Raw genomic sequence first — 20,989 nt, 5'->3', positions numbered from 1 at the left:
TATTAAGAACTCTTCCTAAAATTACTGTGCTCATGTACTGCTTGCACTGGTTGAAAAGGCGGGCTAACTTGCTAGAATCTTTCAAATTCTACTTTCAAAGGTGGCCCTGCTATTGAAACACAAACTAGAAAGAGCTGCAGTGCCCTGTGGTGACAGACAGTTCTTCCTGTGAGCACAGCACCCAAGGCTTTAATAAGTTGTGCCGAATGAGTGGGACCAACACACAGTCTTCCTCATGAGTTCTGAGCTTTCTTACTTGATGTTTGGTGCTGGGCGATGGTTTGCTGGGGCTTCCCAGGCGGCGCTTCATTGTCATTCAGTCACTCGGTCATGTCCAATTCCTTGCAACCCCATAGACTGCAGCACGCCAGGCTTCCCTGTCCTTCACCATCTCCCAGAGCTTGCTCAAACTCAGGTCCATTGACTCGGTGATGCCATCCAACCATTTTGTCCTCTGTCGTCCCCTTGTCCTCCTGCCTTCAATCTTTCTCAGCATCAGGGTCTTTTCAAATGAGTCAGCTCTTCGCATGAGGTGGCCAAAGTATTGGAGCTTTAGCATCAGTCCTTCCAATGAATATTCAGGATTGATTTGTTTTAGGATTGACTGGTTTGATCTCCTTGCAGTCCAAGGGACTCAGTCCAGGTGGCGCTAGTGGTAAAGAACCCCCCTGCCAATGCAGGAGGCAGAGGGATGTGGGTTCGATCCCTGGATCTGTAAGATTCCCTGGAAGAGGGCGTGGCAACCCACTCCAGGATTCTTGCTTAGAGAATCCTGTGGATAGAGGAACCTGGTGAGCTACAGTCCATAATGCCACAAAGAGTGGGACACGACTGAAGGGACTTAACACACACGCATGCACGATGCTTTGTTGGGGATGACAAGAGGCTGTCCTGTGCATCTCAGGATGTTGAGCAGCGTCCCTGGCCTCTTACCCACCAGAGGGTCAGAAGCCTCCCTACCCCAGTGTGACAACTACAAATGAACCCAGAGAAATGAAATCACCCCCTACTGCATTGAGAACCGCTAGTCTGTAGAAAGTAACAGAAATAAGCCACCGTCAACTTGGGGAGAACTTTGTGTTGACAAGGCTTATCTGGCAGCTAAAGGTAGAGGGAGAATAATACTACCTTTTCTCATCAGCTCTGTCCACACACCCTTAGCCCATGTTTGGCCATTGACCTTCAAATTTTCTTTGCCTTCTTTCTCTCTTCCTTCCCTAGCTTCTCCTCACAACTTTCTCCTTTGTTCCATCCTTAGCCCTTCTCATGTTTCTTTCCTGGCTCTTTTTCCTTCACTTTCCCCTAAAATGTTGATGTTCCACCAGGTGTTATCCTCCAGCCTTCATCCTGCTTTCTTTGATTGCTGCTGCTGCTGCTGCTGCTAAGTCGCTTCAGTCGTGTCCGACTCTGTGCGACCCCATAGACGGCAGCCCAACAGGCTCCTCTGTCCCTGGGATTCTCCAAGCAAGAACACTGGAGTGGGTTGCCATTTCCTTCTCCAATGCATGAAAGTGAAAAGTGAAAGTGAAGTCACTCAGTCGTGTCTGACTCTTAGCAACCCCATGGACTGCAGCCTACCAGGCTCCTCCGTCCATGGGATTTTCCAGGCAAGAGTACTGGAGTGGGTTGCCATGGCCTTCTCCACTTTCCTTGGTTAAGTTTCACTTATCCCAGCCTTCTTTCTCACCTACTTGTTGATAACCAACTTTAACCTGACCCTTGTCCTAAGTTCTAACTTAAAAGTACTAAACTGGCATTCCAGTGTTTCCAACTAGTTATCCATATATGTTCCATTTATATCTCAAAATCAATTTATCTAAAACTATGCAGAATATTTATTAAAATTCCATGTAGCTTAGTTTCATGTTTGATTTGGTAGAATCAAAGTTCTACCAAAATTCTAAGAAGCATCTCTTCTGGAAGGCCCCCACAATTAATGAGACACTACATAATACTACAGATATTACTTGTGGTCTAAGCTCTCCTTTCTATTCTTGCTATGGCTACCCTGGTCCAGACCTTCTTTAAAGACTGTAAATCTCAGCCTCTCCAACTCCATCACCCTGCACAGTTGCTAAGGCACCATTCCAAAACAGTAAGGCTCCAATCCCTCTCTTCCTCTGATGCTTCTACCACAAGGTAGGCTCCCTGATCCACCTAGGTCCCAAAACAGAAACCTAAGCTCCACCACTGGCTCTTCCTTCCTATTAACCATTCAACCTGTCAACACAGTCAAAATCATTCTGCCTAAAATCCATCCACTCTTTCTAATTCTGCTCACTTAGTTTCAACAACCAGATGTTCAAGCTGGTTTTAGAAAAGGCAGAGGAACCAGAGATCAAATTGCCAACATCCGCTGGATCATCGAAAAACCAAGAGAGTTCCAGAAAAACATCTATTTCTGCTTTATTGACTATGCCAAAGCCTTAGACTATGTGGATCACAACAAACTGTGGAAAATTCTGAAAGAGATGGGAATACCAGACCACCTGACCTGCCTCTTGAGAAATCTGTATGCAGGTCAGGAATCAACAGTTAGAACTGGAAATAGAACAGACTGGTTCCAAATAGGAAAAGGAATATGTCAAGGCTGTATATTGTCACCCTGCTTATTCAACTTATATGCAAAGTACATCATGAGAAATGCTGGCCTGGATGAAGCACAAGCTGGAATCAAGATTGCTGGGAGTAGTATCAATAACCTCAAATATGCAGATGACACCACCCTTATGGCAGAAAGCAAAGAAGAACTAAAGAGCCTCTGGATGAAAGTTAAAGAGGACAGTGAAAAAGTTGGCTTAAAACTCAACATTCAGAAAACTAATATCATGGCATTCGATCCCATCACTTCATGGCAAATAGATGGGGAAACAGTGGCTGACTTTATTTTTGGGGGCTCCAAAATTACTGCAGATGGTGACCTCAGCCATGAAATTAAAAGACACTTACTCCTTGGAAGAAAAGTTATGATCAACCTGCTGCTGTTGCTGCTGCTAGGTAACTTCAGTCATGTCCAAATCTGTGCGGCCCCATAGACGGCAGCCCAACAGGCTCCCCCATCCCTGGGATTCTCCAGGCAAGAAAACTGGAGTGGGTTGCCATTTCCTTCTCCAATGCATGAAAGTGAAAAGTGAAAGTGAAGTTGCTTAGTCGTGTCCAACCCTCATCGACCCCATGGACTGCAGCCTACCAGGCTCCTCCATCCATAGGATTTTCCAGGCAAGAATACTGGAGTGGGGTGCCATTGCCTTCTCCAATGACCAACCTAGACATCATATTAAAAAGCAGAGACATTACTTTGCCAACAAGGTCAGTCTAGTCAAGGCTATGGTTTTTCCAGTAGTCATGTATGGATGTGAGAGTTGAACTATAAAGAAAGCTGAGTGCCAAATAATTGATGCTTCTGAACTGTGGTGTTGGAGAAGACTCTTGAGAGTCCCTTGTTCAGCAAGGAGATCCAACCAGTCCATCCTAAAGGAGATCAGTCCTGAGTGTTCACTGGAAGAACTGATATTGAAGCTGAAACTCCAATACTTTGGCCATCTGATGCAAAGAGCTGACTCATTTGAAAAAACCTTGATGCTGGGAAAGATTAAAGGCAGGAGGAGAAGGGGATGACAGAGGATGAAATGGCTGGATGGCATCACCGACTCAACGGACATGAGTTTGGGTAAACTTCAGGAGTTGGTGATGAACAGGAAGGACTGGCATGCTGAAGTCCATGGGGTCGCAAAGAGTCGGACAAGACTGAGCAACTGAACTGAACTGATATCTTGCCTGAATTCAATCGGTCTCTCTGTCTCAAATACTGGCCCCATGTAAAATTAGTCTTACACACAGTTACTAGAGTGATCGTTAGAAATTAAAGTCTGCCATGTAATTCAGCAATCCTGTTTCTGCGTATTTACCCAAAAGAACTGAAAGCAAATCTCAAAGAGAAATTTGCATATCCATGTTCCCTGCAAAACTATTCACAATAGCCAAGAGGTGGAAGTAACCCAAATATCCAACAATAGATGCCTGGATAAGGAAAATGTGATACACACAGTCAATTGAATATCATTCTACCTTATGCTGCTGCTGCTGCTAAGTCACTTCAGTCGTGTCCAACTCCGTGCGACCCCATGGACTGCAGCCCACCAGGCTCCTCCGTCCATGGGATTTTCCAGGCAAGAGTACTGGAGTGGAGTGCCATTGCCTTCTCCGATTCCACCTTATAAAGGGAGGCAATTCTGTCACATACTACAACATGGATAAAACTTGAGGACATTATATTAAGTGAAATAAGCAAATCACAAAAGGTAAAAGCTAAAGGTAGCCAGAGTAGTCAGACTCATAGAAACTGAAAGTAGAATGGTGGTTACAAGGCAATAGGTATGAAACTGAAGAAATACATCGTGGGGGGTGCTCCAAGGAACTCCAGTTCTTTATGTTTCAACTCAAAAGAATTCAGCAAGAGGCAAAGTGATAGAGAACTGACTTATTAGAATAGAATGCTTGTGAAGTTTATAAGTGGTTTGGCAAGGGAGTACCTTGCACAGAATTTAGTGGGTTTTTGTTTTACAATCAAAGGAAAAGTAGGGAAGGGGAAAAAACCATCTTTGTCCACATTCTTGAGTAGATGTCAAGCTTCCATCATCAGCTCTTCCTCCATGTCAGGCAGGGAGTTTTCTTATCTCTACAGTCAAGCCAGGACTGCCACAGTGCAATGAAAACAAGTAAAAAATGTAACGCATACTAAAAATGGTAAATCATCTCAGGTTTCAGTATAACGTCACTTTTTCCTTATATTTTTAATTTTAGTGTGCCCGGAGGAGCATGTCCTAAGACTCATTACCTTACTGACTGAGCTCACCGGGCACCATGTGAGGCTCATTCCACCATTATTTGTTTTGGGGCACGTCTCATGCTTCTATTCCATGGCTTCAAAGCAAGCCTACCGGGGTTTGTGGTTAAGCAAACTTGCTTTCTTAAGTGATTTTTAACTTAACAAGGGTCTCTTGTTCTTTTTCTTGTGATCCCTTAGTGGGATTGACTATTTAATCACGTACTTTGTCCCTATCAGGGGGAGAGGGGAATGAAGAGTTTTTCAATGGATATTGGCATTCAGTGTTGCAAGATGAAAAATTTCTAGAAATCTGTTGCACATCAATGTGTATATTCTTTTTTTTTCTTTTTTTTAAATTTTATTTTATTTTTAAACTTTACAATATTGTATTGGTTTTGCCAAATATCGAAATAAATCCGCCACAGGTATACATGTATTCCCATCCTAAACCCTCCTCCCTCCTCCCTCCCCATACCATCCCTCTGGGTCGTCCCAGTGCACCAGCCCCAAGCATCCAGTATCGTGCCTCGAACCTGGACTGGCAACTCCTTCCATATATGATATTATACGTATTTCAATGCCATTCTCCCAAATCATCCCACCCTCTCCCTCTCCCACAGAGTCCAAAAGACTGTTCTATACATCAGTCTCTTTTGTTGTCTCACATACAGGATTATTGTTACCATCTTTCTAAATTCCATATATATGCATTAGTATACTGTATTGGTGTTTTTCTTTCTGGCTTACTTCACTCTGTATAATAGGCTCCAGTTTCATCCACCTCATTAGAACTGGTTCAAATGTATTCTTTTTAATGGCTGAGTAATACTCCATTGTGTATATTCTTAACTATTGAATTGTACACTTAAAAATGACACAGATGGTAAATTTTGCTATCAGATTTTTACTACAAATTTTTTTTAAAAAACTTTAATGAAAATCTGTACCTATAATTCTTTTATAAACTTTTCTGGGGCTCACTTTCTCTCTGGCCTTTGCGCAGTCTGTCTGCTCTGCTTGGAACTTGCTTCAAAACACGTCCCCTCCCCTACTCACTCTGCTTCAGGTAAATGCCTCCTTCTGGTGCTGATGACTTCTCTGCCCTCCCTGCTTTGTGCCCCAAACCTACCCCAGCAGGGAACTCACACCAAGTAGCGGCTGCCTGCCATCCACGTCTACCCACCCTAAGAAACTAACGCACGCAGGCAATACTCCCAGGTACTCATGTCTCAGGATGAGCATGTTGCCAGTTTATTTGTCAAGGCATTCATCAGAACCTAAAGCTCTGCTCAGGAGGACTGCTGTTGAATTAAGTTTTTTCCATCTTGTTCTACCTGAAACTGACTTTTCTTTCTCTCTTTTTATAATCTTCTTGCCTCAATAAACATCTGACACCAGCCTGGTCCTGCCTAGACTAACCTCAGGCTTTCCAAATTTCATTTTCCTCATACTTCTCTCCCACAGTGGCTAGACTCCAAAGCTTTTCGTCACTGTAGAGTTTCCTGCAGACAGTGTGCAGGACGATCCACTGAACCAGAAGGAAGTCTCCTCTTAACTGAGGCCAAGTATGATAAACCATGCAGTGGTTTACATGCAATGTGAAGGACTGTCCTTAGGCTCACTACTCAGAGCCATTAAAAAGCAGAATCATAATATTCTCCATCTCTCTGTTTTGTTTTGTTTTTTATTGGAGTACAGTTGATTAGGGCTTCCCTTATGGCTCGGCTGGTAAAGAATCCACCTCCAATGTGGGAGACCTGGGTTCAATCTCTTGGTTGGGAAGATCCTCTGGAAAAGGGAAAGGCTACCCACTCCAGTGCTCTGGCCTGGAAAATTCCATGGACTGTATATACATGGGGTCGCAAAGAGCTGGGGCTTCCCTGATGGATCAGCAAGTAAAGAATCCACCTGCAATGTAGAAGACCCAAGAGACATGGGTTCAGTCTCTGGGTCCTGAAGATTCCCTGGAGGAGGAAATGGCAGCCCACTCCAGTATTCTTGCCTGAAAAATCCCAGGGACAGGGGAGGGACCCTGGTGCACTACATTCCAAAGGGTCATAGAATTGTACCCAACTGAGTGCTACACTCAATATGCCAGCAAATTTGGAAAACTCAACAGTGGCCACAGGACTGGAAAAGGTCAGTTTTCATTCCAATCCCAAAGAAACGCAATGCCAAAGAATGCTCAAACTACCGCACAATTGCACTTATCTCACATGCTAGTAAAGTAATGCTCAAAATTCTCCAAGCCAGGCTTCAGCAATACGTGAACCATGAACTTCCAGATGTTCAAGCTGGTTTTAGAAAAGGCAGAGGAACCAGAGATCAAATTGCCAACATCTACTGGATCATCAAAAAAGCAAGAGAGCTCCAGAAAAAATACCAATTTCTGCTTTATTGACTATGCCAAAGCCTTTGACTGTGTGGATCACAATAAACTGTGGAAAATTCTTCAAGAGATGGGAATACCAGACCACCTGACCTGCCTCTTGAGAAATAGAACTGGACATGGAACAACAGACTGGTTCCAAATAGGAAAAGGAGCACGTCAAGGCTGTATATTATCACCCTGCTTATTTAACTTCTATGCAGAGTACATCATGAGAAACACTGGGCTGGAAGAAGCACAAGCTGGAATCAAGATTGCCGGGACAAATATCTAAACCTCAGATATGCAGATGACACCACCCTTATGGCAGAAAGTGAAGAAGAACTAAAAAGCCTCTTGATGAAAGTGAAGAGTGAAACAGTTGGCTTAGAGCTCAACATTCAGAAAACTAAGATCATGGCATCTGGTCCCATAACTTCATGGCAAATAGATGGGGAAACAGTGGAAACAGTGTCAGACTTTATTTTGGGGGGCTCCAAAATCACTGCAGATGGTGACTGCAGCCATGAAATTAAAAGATGCTTACTCCTTGGAAGGAAAGTTATGACCAACCTAGATAGCATATTCAAAAGCAGAGACATTACTTTGCCAACAAAGGTCCATTTAGTCAAGGCTATGATTTTTCCAGTAATCATGTATGGATGTGAGAGTTGGACTATGAAGAAAGCTGAGCACCAAAGAATTGATGCTTTTGAACTGTGGTGTTGGAGAAGACTCTTGAGAGTCCCTTGGACTGCAAGGAGATCCAACCAGTCCATTCTGAAGGAGATCAGCCCTGGGATTTCTTTGGAGGGAATGATGCTGAAGCTGAAACTCCAGTACTTTGGCCACCTCATGAGAAGAGTTGACTCACTGGAAAACACTCATGCTGGGAGGGATTGGGGGCAGGAGGAGAAGGGGATAACAGAGGATGAGATGGCTGGATGGCATCACTGACTCGATGGATGTGAGTCTGAGTGAACTCTGGGAGTTGGTGATGGACAGGGAGGCCTGGTGTGCTGCGATTCATGGGGTTGCAAAGAGTCGGACATGACTGAGAGACTGACCTGAACTGAACTGACAGGCTAAGCACTTAAAGTTGATTAACAATGTAGTAATAGTTTCAGGTGTACATCAAAGTGATTCAATTATACAAATATGTGGATCTATTCCTTTTCAAATTTTTTCCCCACTCAGGTTGTTATATAATATTGAACAGAGTTCCCTGTGTATACAGTAGTTCCTTGCAGGTTCAGTTAGTCAGTTCAGTCACTCAGTCCTGTCTGACTCTTTGAGACCCCATGGTCTGCAGCATGCCAGGCTTCCCTGTCCATCACCACCTCCCGAAGCTTACTCAAACTCATGTCCATCAAGTCAGTGATGCCATCCAACCATCTCATCCTCTGTTATCCCCTTCTCCTGCCTTCAATCTTTAGCAGCATCAGGGTGTTTTCTAGTGAGAAAAGTGATTTCTCACTAGTGATTTCTTTGCATCAGGTGGCCAAAATATTGGAGTTTCAGCTTCAGCATCAGTCCTTCCAATGAATATTCAGGACTGATTTCCTTTAGGATGGACTGGGTAGATCTCCTTGCTGAACAAGGGACTCTCAAGAGTCTTCTCCAACACCACAAAAAGCATCAGTTCTTCAGCTCTCAGCTTTCTTTATAGTCCAACTCTCACATTCATACATGACAGCTAGAAAAACCAAATCTTGGACTAGACGGACCTTTGTTGGAAAAGTAATATATCTGCTTTTTAATATGCTGTCTAGGTTGATCAGAGCTTTCCTTCCGAGGAGTAAGCATTTTTTAATTTCATGGCTGAAGTCACTATCTGCAGTCATTTTGGAGCCCCCAAAAATAAAGTCTGCCACTGTTTCCACTGTTTCCCCATCTATTTGCCATGAAGTGATGGGACCAGATGCTATGATCTTAGTTTTCTGAATGTTGAGTTTTAAGCCAACTTTTTCACTCTCCTCTTTAACCTCCTTGCTGGTTATCCATTTTAAATATGGTAGTGTATACATGTCCATCGAACACTCCCTAACTATCCCTCCCTGTTTTTCAATGCAGATTTTATTATTATTAAATTCTGGTGTAAATAATAAATTCGGAGATGAATGCCATCAAAAAGACATCGAGTGTTCCTCACACTCCCCAAAAGGAAGGGCAACACCGTACCAATAGGGCCTCCACAAGGAAGGGCCAGGGTGGGTCAGGAGGCAGTGGGAGTGAGGAGGGAGTGGGGAAGAACCTTTATTATTGTTTGAGGGGAAAGGAATAAGTTCAGCAGGATAAGCTAGCTGAGTATGGCTGGATGGGCTAGCCTGAATACTTTCAGTGGGCTCCAGGGCACAGGGGCTGTTCCTCATTGTCTGGTATCTGAGCCTAAAGTGCTTAGGGAAGGCAAGAGTACCTGGAAGTCTGAGAGTCTAAACAAGGAGATGATCAGAGGCGGGGTTCTGGATGGGGTGATAGAAATGTGACAGGTGAAATTGTAGGGGACTCATCTGCTATCTCCAAGAACCAGCTTACCCTGGGATGGGCAGTCTGTCCACAGCCAGTGAGTCTCCAAAATGACAAAGTGTCATAAAATGCAAAAAATTAAAAATATCCACACCAGGATCAGATGGAATATGAAGTATTACAGTGGCAGGGAGGACAAGGAAGGAAGAAAAAAAAATAAGGATGCTGCTGTTAATAACATTGCTGGTAACCCAGCTGAGAGCATTCCCTGACTTTCATAAAGTTGGTAAGAAAAATTCTTCCAGTCCTGGATTAAAAATAGCCACTCACTTTCTGAGAAGTCAGCTACTAAAACATTTACTTCAGATTTCTTTTTATGTGAAGTGATAAATATACATTTTTTCCCCCTGGAGAATATTTATGAAAACTTTTCTGGGAAATGTCTTTTCACTAAATATAGGGTCTCTGGAGACAGTTAAGGAAAGCAGGCCCCCAAATGCGCTGTCAATTGTGACCTGACTGTCAAAATTACCATATTTTTATATTGTAACTCACTTCCTTTAATGATATATATATTCAGCTAATGGTGTGAAAGAGACGGAAACTGGCAGCTTTAATGGTGTGTGATGTATGTGCTCCCTGAGTATTAAATGTGTGGGTTTGCCTGAGACCAGAAGAAGCTACATGGCCTGCGTCTGGGCCACCGGCTTCCGTGTGTCACTCCGCAGAGGTGACTTTGGTGGTGATGTGGCATGTGGATGCTGTTTCCTTAGAGCACATTACAGATGACCGCAGAGCTGGACTTTGCCAGTGGGAACTTCAGAGCCTTTTAAGCACCATTTTCTTCCTTTCAGGCCTCACCCCCACTCCCCTTGGGCCTCCTTTCCTTACTTTTCTTACTGTCTGTCTTCCTGGATGAGGCTCCAGACCTCAGCACTTACTGGAAGTGACTGTCAATTCAAATGACTCTACCGCTGGTCATTCTGTTGAAGGAGAGGTATGCCCGCACACACGTCTCTGGGTTTTGGAGACCAGGATGTTTAAAATGAGCCCAAGACAGGGCTGGGGCTTTTCGGGTGGTGCGAGTGGTAAAGAATCCACCTGCCAAAGCAGGAGACATAAGAGATGCAGGTTCGATCCCTGGGTCAGGAAGATCCACTAGAGGAGGGCAACCCACTCCAGTATTCCTGCCTGGAGAATCCCATGGACAGAGGAGCCTGGCAGGCTACAGTCTAGAGTGTTGCAAAGAGTCCAACATGACTGAAGCTACAGAGTATGCACACAAGACAGGGCTCAAACAGTAGGGCACCAGGTGTGTCTCCATCTGGGAAGTAAAGGGGGGAACACCACACATTGAACCCCTTCGTCCCTACCCTGTGTCTCCTCTCCAGACTGTCCCAACTCAACAGACCCAGCCAAAGGGGGGCAACATGAATCTAGAGCGATGAGTGTCTGTTACCCAGTGGCTCTCCTCTGTCCTCTTTTCCCGTCATTATATCCCTTTATTACCAACCCCAGTGTTCTCGACGCCTTTTCCTTGCAGAGGTGAGGAGAGGATATTTGATCAGTAATTCCTACTTCAAGCTAATCGTCCTCGCTCCAGGCATTTTCAGCCACTTCTGACTGTGAAGTACAATATTTAGGTTCCCTCAAAGAAACTGCAAACAGGAGCCAGCAGAGGGAGCAGAAATGATCTGACACAGTGGAAATGGGTCCTCCCTGGACCCATTTGATAGAAACAATTAAAAATACCTACTCCTCAAGGAAAATTATCAACCCAAAGAAAAAGAATAGGCAGACTGGGCAAATATAGTTGGAAATGACTATTTTTAACATGCTAAGTGTGCATGCAACTTAAAATAAATGCATTAAGACCCCAGCAGATAAAACTAGGAAGACAATAAGATAATAAAATTCAGAAATGTGAAAGACAAGTTTGCCAATTATAAAAATAATGCAAATTAAGTAAACATTAAGGTACACAATTTACACATTACGTTAATAAAGAAAAGTTTAATGGTAATCTACATTACTAGTAATGATGTATTGAAAATATGATCACCTACATTGTGTACAGCATTTTTAATGATACAATCCTTTCGGAAAGCTACTTGGCAATATATTTCAGGGACCAAATGAAAGATTATATTGTTTGACTTGATAATCTTACTTCATACAAACTATGGGAAAGGCTATATATATGAAGATATTTATCACAATATTACTTTAGTAGGAAAAAAAACAAATAATGCCCAGTAACAAAAGGATAATTAGGACAATTAAACTGGCTCTGGACCTGTGCCAGTTCTAAAACATCTCTGCAAATTCTTTCAACCCCTTGCCAGAGAGACATATCCCTTCCCCTTGAATCCGTGCTGACCTTAGTCCCTGGCTACCAAGGGGGAGCTGACTGGCACCGTTTTAAGGTGAGAGGAGACCAAGCTTTGCCTGGCTTGCTAGAATGCTCCTGCTGGAACCCTGAACCACCTCCTATGAAGTCCTAGCATCCTGGGGTTGCCATACTGTGAGGAAGCCCAGGTGGAGAGTCTACACCGAGATGCCCTGAAACTACAGAAAGACAAATGGATGCCCAGCCAGACCCAGCTGCCCCAGTCACCTCTGTCCAGGATCCAACCACCCTCTGATGGTAACTACTTGAGCCTAAACCACCTAGGCAAGCCTTCCCCAAACTCCTGACACACAGAAAGCATGAGAAGTAATTCAATTATTTTGTTGTTTTAGGTCACTAACTTCTGAGTGGGTACAACAGATGCCTAGAACAGGAATCTCTATTCGAACATGAGGCAGCCACTAAAAAGCTTAATTAAAAGACCATGTAGAGGGACTTCTTTGGTGGTCCAGTAGTTAAGAATCTGCCTTCCAATGCAGGGGACACAGTTTCAATCCCTGGTCAGGGAACTAAAACTCCTGAGGGGCAACTAAGCCTGCATGTCAAAATTAGAGAGCCCATGTGCCACAACTAGAAGCCCTTGCACTTCAGAGCCCCGTGCACCACAACTAGAGAGTCTGTGCACCGCAACAAAAGAGCCACAAGACTTGACAAAGATCCAAGTGCCTCAACAAAGACCTGGGACAGCTAAATACATTTTTTTTAAAAAAGATTATATAGAAACTCAGAAGATTCTTGTACATAATATTTAGTGAAAAAGCAAGACTACAATTTTTTATTATGATTGTAAGAATTAAAGATCCATACTGAAAAGGACTAGAATGGAATAACTACAATGTTAAGAGTGTATTGGTTTGGTAATATGAGGATGGTGTGTGTGTGCTAAGTTGCTTCAGTTGTGTCCAGCTCTTTGCCGTTCTATGGACTGTAGCCCCCCAGGCTCCTCTGTCCATGAGATTCTCCAGGCAAGAATAATGGAGTGGCCATGCCCTCCTCCAGGGGATCTTTCTGACCCAGGGCTCTAACTCACATCCCAGTCTCCTGCATTGGCAGGGGGGTTCTTTGTCACTAGCGCCATCCGGGAAGCCCAAGGATGGTATTACTGTGCTCAGTTCAGTTCACTCAGTAGTGTCCAACTCTTTGCAACCCCATGGACTGCAGCACTCCAGGCTTCCCTGTCCATCACCAACTCCCAGAGCTTGCTCAAACTCATGTCCATCAAGTCAGTGATGCCATCCAACCATCTCATCCTCTGTTGCCCCCTTCTCCTCCCACCTTCAATCTTTCCCAGCATTAGGGTCTTTTCTAGTGAGTCAGTTCTTCACATCATGTGGCGAAAGTACTGGAGTTTTAGCTTCAGCATCAGTCCTTCCAATGAATATCTGGGACTGATTTCCTTTAGGATAGACTGGTTGGATCTCCTTGCATGCTAATAAAGTCTAAACTCACTAATAGTGTTACAATGCTTGTGCAATTAATTAATGAGAGTCACTGGTCCCTAAGAGAAAAAAAATGAAGAGTTTCACTTTAAGATACTGGTTTAGCAAAATGAAAAAAAATCTACGATGCCAAAGCACAGAAGTACTATGGCAAAATCCATCCCTTTCTCGAGAGTGATTCTGAATTGGGATGGAACCCCTGAGGTTTAGGTGTTAAAATGTAAAAGTTGTACCTTCCATTGTTTCTAAAGACTGATAAGCCCTCATAAATATTGACACTATCCACAGCCAAACAGGCACTGCACATTTCTTCTTATTTTATAATGCCCTTATTTTTAGGACAAAAATTGCCAAGTATTTGTACAGAATGCAAACAATACAGAAGTGTTTGACATGGCTAAATGAAAATGTAGTCTTACAATGGTCTCTCTTGGGACTAGATAAGACTCTTGGGGCTACTTTTGAAGTTCACTCATATCCCATCACCTCCAGTCCACCAGGAAATGCATGGCTCCTTGGAGCTCAGTGACCTATCAACTGAAGGACACACCCATACAATATGGGATGATGGAGTCAGTCTCAACGGTGGTAAATAAAACATCCTGCTAGGGGAAGAGGACTCAGGAAACACAGAGCAGCCACTGGCCCACTTGTCCTTTATCAAATCCACAAGGTAAGTGCTGTGCAGGCCTCGTCTCAGGCCACAGAGTACACTGGCTGCTGGCCCTCTGTCCTGTCGTTGGAGGCGGGTGAGGCGGGCCCTGGAGGGTGTGCTCCTTTTAGATGCTGACCACCCACCTCCTGCTCATGCAGGTTTGGGATCAGCAGCATTGCTTTCAGGCTTGAATGATTCCAGACTTTTGCAGGTGAAGGTAATAGTGACTTAAAACAATAAAATTCCCCCCAAATTTTGCTAAGTTTCTTGCTTATTTGCCTGCAGTCACTCTGTGTATGGGCTTCCCTAGTGGATCAGCAGTAAAGAATCTACCTTAAATGCAGGAGATGCAGGAGACTCGGGTTCAATCCCTGGGTTGGGATGAATCTCCTTCAATTCCTGGAGAAGGGTATGACAGTCCACTCCAGTATTCTTGCCTGGAGAATCCCATAGACAGAGGAGCCTGGCAGGATATAGTCCACTGGGTCACAAAGAGTTGGACATGACTGAGCAACTGAGCACACACACAACTTTGGGTCTAAGACCTTATATGTGCTCATGATACCAGTCCAAAGGTTGGCAAACTTTTCTTATAAAAAGGCTAGAGAATAAACACATGGGGCTTAACGGGCCAAAACACAAAATCAGAAGTATTATGTAGATACTTATAGAATATTAGAGAGAGCACATATTGACATTTTTTTCCACCTGTTTTAAGGTCAGAATCATACAGAAACCAGCAGCAGGTCAGACATGCCTGCACATCAGCAGTGAGCCTGCCCCTGATCTATTCCTCACTGGCCTCAGTTTCCACACCCTTACTTTCATCTTCATAGTGGCTGTCTTGAAGCCATCGGAGACAGCAGGCTTTAGAGAGAGGGCAACACTTGATCTGATCTTTGTCCATTACTTTACTTTGCTTGTGGAGATGCAGAGAGCTCTTCATAGATTAAGCTTAAGAAGAGCCTGCAGCCCAAAGTTTCTGTCCAGGCAAAGCTGCCCCTTCAGAGTCACCACTAAGCACTTTGGCTTTGGACACAGATGCATTGGCACTTTCAGTCCCCAGTCCCCAATTACCAAGCACTCCTTCGACTTAAGATTGCAGGACACGATAGAGTCCTATTTTAGCAGAGCTGTGCTCGCTTCCACCAATGCCTACAGACTGCTAACCCTGGCCAGGGCTCAGCTCTCTTATGGCAAGAGTGTCAAGAAACAGTCAACACACCCAACATTGTAACATTTTTTCACCTGTTCCTGAATACTACCCCTGTTCCATCTCCCAGTGAACTCAGGCAAGAGTTTTTACTAAATGTTTTGCCACCGCAAAACCAGAAGCTCACCAGCTTCTTAGCCAGCAATATCTGTGTATTCCCACTCACTACCTGACCACTTCAGCTCATCCTGTGCCACACACTGAGGTTCTGTAAATGCAGTCTCCCACTTAGGAGCCAAATTCTCTCTTGTAGCTATTCTTGGCTTTCATCTTTGGTCCAAGATTATAGCATCAGCTTCCAGGGAACACTATGGAAGACAAGGCAGAGTTAAAAAGGGAAAGGGGTATGTGCCGTGTCTTTAAAAGAGGGCTCTTAAAAGCTACTAAAAGATGTTTTTGCTTGCATATCATTTGCTTGCCAGAAGGTAGAGACTAAGAAGAGCTCAAGGAAGAGCTAAGAAAGGCAGTTTCCATCCTGGGGAGCCTGATGCCTCACAAAAAAATTGGGCTTTTATCACCATGGAAATGACAATGATATAAAGGCCGACTAATAGTCTCTTTCATTGATCAGTCAGTCAGTTCAGTTGCTCAGTCATGTCTGACTCTTTGCAACCCCATGGACTGCAGTACGCCAGGCCTCCATGTCCATCACCAGCTCCTGGAGCTTACTCAAACTCAAGTGCATCGAGTCAGTGATTCCATCCACCCATCTCATCCTCTGTCTTCCCCTTCTCCTCTTACCTTCAATCTTTCTCAGCATCAGGGTCTTTTCTAGTGAGTCAGTTCTTGGCATCAGGTGGCCACTGTATTGGAGTTTCAGCTTCAGCATCAGTCCTTCCAATGAATATTCAGGACTGATTTCCTTTAGGATAGACTGGTTGGATCTCCTTGCAGTACAAGGAACTCTCAAGAGTCTTCTCCAACACCACAGTTCAAAAGCATCAATTCTTTGGTGCTCAACTTTCGTTATAGTCCAACTCTCACATCCATACATGACTACTGGAAAAACCATACCTCTGACTAGATGGACCTTTGTTGGCAAAGTAATGTCTCTGCTTTTTAATATGTTGTCTAGGTTGGTCATAGCTTTTCTTCCAAGGAGTAAGTGTCTTTTAATTTCATGGCTGCAACCACCATCTGCAGTAATTTTGGAGCCAAAAAAAAAATAAAGTCTCTCACTGTTTCCATTGTTTCCCATCTATTTGCCATGAAGTGATGGGACCAGATGCCATGATCTTAGTTTTCTGAACGTTGAGTTTTAAGCCAACTTTTTCACTGTCCTCTTTCACTTTCGTCATGTGGCTCTTTAGTCCTTCTTCGCTTTCTGCCATAAGGGTAGTGTCATCTTCATTTCTGAGGTTATTGATATTTCTTCCCGGCAATCTTGAAGCTTTTGCTTCCTTCAGCCCAGCATTTCACATGATGTACTCTGCATATAAGTTAAATAAGCAGGGTGACAATATACAGCCTTGACTTACTCCTTCCCCAATTTGGAACCAGTCTGTTGTTCCATGTCCAGTTCTAACTGTTGCTTCTTGACCTGCATACAGATTTCTCAGGAGTCCCAATATAATTCTCATTTTGAAGATGAGAATATGTGCATATGTGTGTGCTAAGTCGCTTCAGTCATGTCCAACTCTTTGCAACGCTATGGACTGTAGCCCACCAGGCTCCTCTGTCCATGGGATTTCCCGGGCAAGAATAATGGAGCAGGTTGCCATTTCCTCCACTAGGGGATCTTTTCAACCTAGAGATCAAACTCACTTCTGTGGCTCTTGCATTGGGAGGCAGGTTCTTTACCACTGAGACATTCTTTACCACTGAAGATGAGAACAGCAAGGCTTAAAGAGACTGTGTTGCCTGAGATAAAGTGGTAAAACCAAAATTCCACACCAGGCTGTCTGACTCAAAGTCTCATGTTCTTAACTAGGATCAACCAGCTTTTATGTGGGATTTCACCACACAGTTTGGGGGTGCCCCTCCACTCTGCATACAAATAGATTTAGAGAAGGAAACTGCAGTGGGCTTCCTACCCAGCAACTTTTTTGAATCAACACATTTTCTAGCAAAATTTTCAGACTAAGTCTGAGAAGACAGAGGGGAAAAGGAAACTATGGTCCCCGAAGAGTGGATAACAAAATGCACTATATCCATACAATAGAATACCATTTGACTACCAAAGGGACTGAAGTGTTGATGCATTCTATAATATGGTGAACGGTGAAAACACTGTGCTAAGTAAAAGAAGCCCATCTCAAGGGAGCACACAGTGTAAGATTCCATTGATGTCAAATGCCCCAGATAGGAAAACTCATAAAGTCAGAAAGTAGATTAGTGGTTGCCAGGGGCTGCGGAAAAGGGCAATGGCAAGTGATTGCTAATGGGTACAGGGTTTCTTTTGGGGGTGATGGAAGTATTTTAAAATTGATTGTGGTGATGGTTATGTGACTCCGAGAATATACTAAAAGCACTGAGTTAGACGTTTTAATTGGGTGAATTCTATGATATGTGAAGTACATCTCAGTATAATTGTTGCCAAAATAAAAAGCCCAAGGTGACACTGCAACAGGAAAGTTAACACAATGTGTTATGTTGATAGACACGTGAGCATCTCATGTATTTACAACAATGGTCCCTGCTACTTGCCACACATCCAAAGAGTGCCATGGGAAAGCCATATCCACATTAGGAATCACTAGCCACAGTTGTGTGGTAAAGATTAACCAAAGGAAAAGAAAACAAGACAGGGAAAAGTGAGCTATGATGGTCAAAGAATGCAGGGTGAATGAACTTTCCTTTCAAACTGTTAAAATATTCTTATCTTTGTTATAGACTGATTAACAATCATTGATATGTTTCATGGTTCAATACAGCACCAAACATTCTGCACTTGGACTGAAAATTATGTGAGCAAGGAGAGCTTTCTCCAGCTGTGTTGCCTTGTTCTGGCCACACAGAAGTGACAAGCCCTCTACTCCACTCAGGGCCTGCCCTCACCTAGGCCTGGATTACTTGGGATTCCACTAATTACATAATCAGAGACTTCAAAGGTCCAGCTAATCCATCTCTCTTATTTTACAGGTTAAAGAATCAAATAATCCTAGTGTTTAGTGACTTTTCCAAAATAAGGCATCCTGTGGGGGCAGATCTCCTCGCCCCTCCCCTTAGCCCAGGATATTTCACCTTATGTCTTATTGTTGTTGTTGTTCAATGGCTAAGTTGTGTCCAACTCTTTTGTGACCCCCTGGACTGTAGCACTCCAAGCTCCTCTGTCCATGGGATTTCCCAGGCAAGAATACTAGAATGGGTTGCCATTTTCTTCTCTGAGGGGTCTTCCTGACCCAGAGATTGAGTCCACGTCTCCTGCGTTGGCAGGTGGATTCTCTACCACTGAGCCGCCAAGGAAGCCCACGCTAAGATTAAGCCTTGCTCAATCTCAAATGGCAATGGGGAAATGCTCTGGAAATGTCCAAAGGTTGAAACTAATATCTAGTGTCAATATTCTCAATGTTTTACAGAGACAAAAATATTATTGTGAAACAGGGACAAAAATGTATGTGTAGCTCTTCACTATGGCATCTAAGAGGGAAGAGTTCTCACAAGTCAGGTCAGCTCTTGGGCTGTCAGTATGAAGGTTCTGGACAGGGCAAAAGGGAAAATCAAGAGAGCCATTATGCATACAACTGTCAGGAGATGGTTTTCAGGAATAGGGAAATGAGAGTAAAAGATATGGATTTACAGTGGGCAAAAACTATTTTTTTATTGGAGTAAAGCTGTATTACAATGTTGTATTAGTTTCTGTTGTAAAATGAAGTGAATCAGCTTATGTATACATACATCTCTTCCTTCTTGCACCTTCCTCCCAGCGCCCATCCCACTCATATAGGTCATCAGAGAACACCAAGCTGAGCTCCCGGTGCCACACAGCAGCTCCCCACTAGCTAGCTATTGTATGCGCGGCAGTCCTCATCTCCCAGTTCATCCCACTCCCCATGTGTCCACATGTCCATTCTCTACATAAACTTCAATGTTTTTTTCCAGCAAAGAAAGCCATAAGCAAGATGATAAAAAAGCAACATAGCAATGAGAGAAAATATTTACAAAAGGACAAATAATTAATCTTCAAAATATACAAACAGCTCATGGAATTATATCAAAAAACAAACAACCCAATAAAAAAAAATGACCTAAATAGACATTTCTCCAAAGAAGACATACAGATGGCCAAGAGGTACATGAGAAGATGCTCAATATCACTAATTATTAGAGAAGTACAAATCGAAACTACAATGAGGTATCACCTCACACCAGTCAGAATGGCAAAAGCTATTAAAAGGAATAGTGATGGGAAAAAAAATATATCCTAAAAGAGGCTACTGTGTCTTAAGAATACACAAGCTTCTTTTCCATTTCAGTAAGAGTTTGAGTAAAGAACTAAGGTATTTTTATAACCTTTTGGCCAAAATATTGCTTACTTGAACATAACACCCTGTCCAAACCAAGCTTTGAAGTGTTGCACAATTTATGTAGGTTACAGTGATAATAAAATCAATCCTCTAAGAGTTCTATAGTTTCTGGTCTTAACAAATTGAGAAAGTAGCATTGACATATATACACTATCATGTATAAAACAGAAAACTAGCAGGAAGTTGCTATATAATATAAGGAGCCCAGGCTGGCGCTCTGTGATGACCTAGAGGGGTGGAATGGGGTGGGGAGAGAAGCTCAAGAGGGAGGGGATATATATAATTATGACTGACTTGCACTGATGTATGGCAAAGACCACCACAGTACTGTAAAGCAATTATCCTTCAATTAAAACAGAGAAAATTAATCCATTAAAGCCACCTACACAGTAATTCAGAAAAAGAGTGCTCTGAGGATTTTCTTTAACATTTTATTCTTATGCAATGTATGACTTGACAACTGGAGAGTAAATATTTTGAGAACAGAGAGTGGTTCTTACTCCTTTTTGTATTCCCAAAGTACCTAAAATTGCTTTTTCACAGTTGTGAGCATTTTCCATATTTATTAACGATAATTATCAACTTTCTGATCATCCTCAAATGTGAAAAAGAAAGTAGGCAAGCAATGCCTTGGGCCCTGAGGCAGAGCAGAGTTAGCCCTCAGGATATATTTTCTCCATATTACATGCCTGGATGCTCAGTCGAGTCCGGCTCTTTGCAACCCTATGGACTACAACCTGCAAGACTCCTCTGTCCATGGGATTTCCCAGACAAGAATACTGGAGTGGGTTGCCATTTCATTTTCCAGGGGATCTTCCTGAATACGGGATTGATCTCCTGCATCTCCTGCAATGGCAGGCGGATTCTTTACCACTGAGCCACCTGGGAAGCCCTGTCCATATTACATAGTAATAGGATTGTTGTAAAGGACCTGACTATCCCTTTAAAGACTACATTTCCCAGCCTCCTTCACCAATAGGCAAAGCCACATGACTCTTCCTGACTCCAGGATTGAACCTGCCACTCATGGCACCCCACTCCAGTACTCTTGCCTGGGAAATCCCATGGATGGAGGAGCCTGGTAGGCTGCAGTCCATGGGGTCGCTAAGAGTCGGACACAACTGAGCGACTTCACTTTCACTTT

The sequence above is a fragment of the Bos indicus genome, chromosome 2, assembly GCF_029378745.1.
Source record: "Bos indicus isolate NIAB-ARS_2022 breed Sahiwal x Tharparkar chromosome 2, NIAB-ARS_B.indTharparkar_mat_pri_1.0, whole genome shotgun sequence".
Lineage (NCBI taxonomy): Eukaryota > Metazoa > Chordata > Mammalia > Artiodactyla > Bovidae > Bos > Bos indicus.
Note: the sequence above shows the minus strand (reverse complement) of the source record.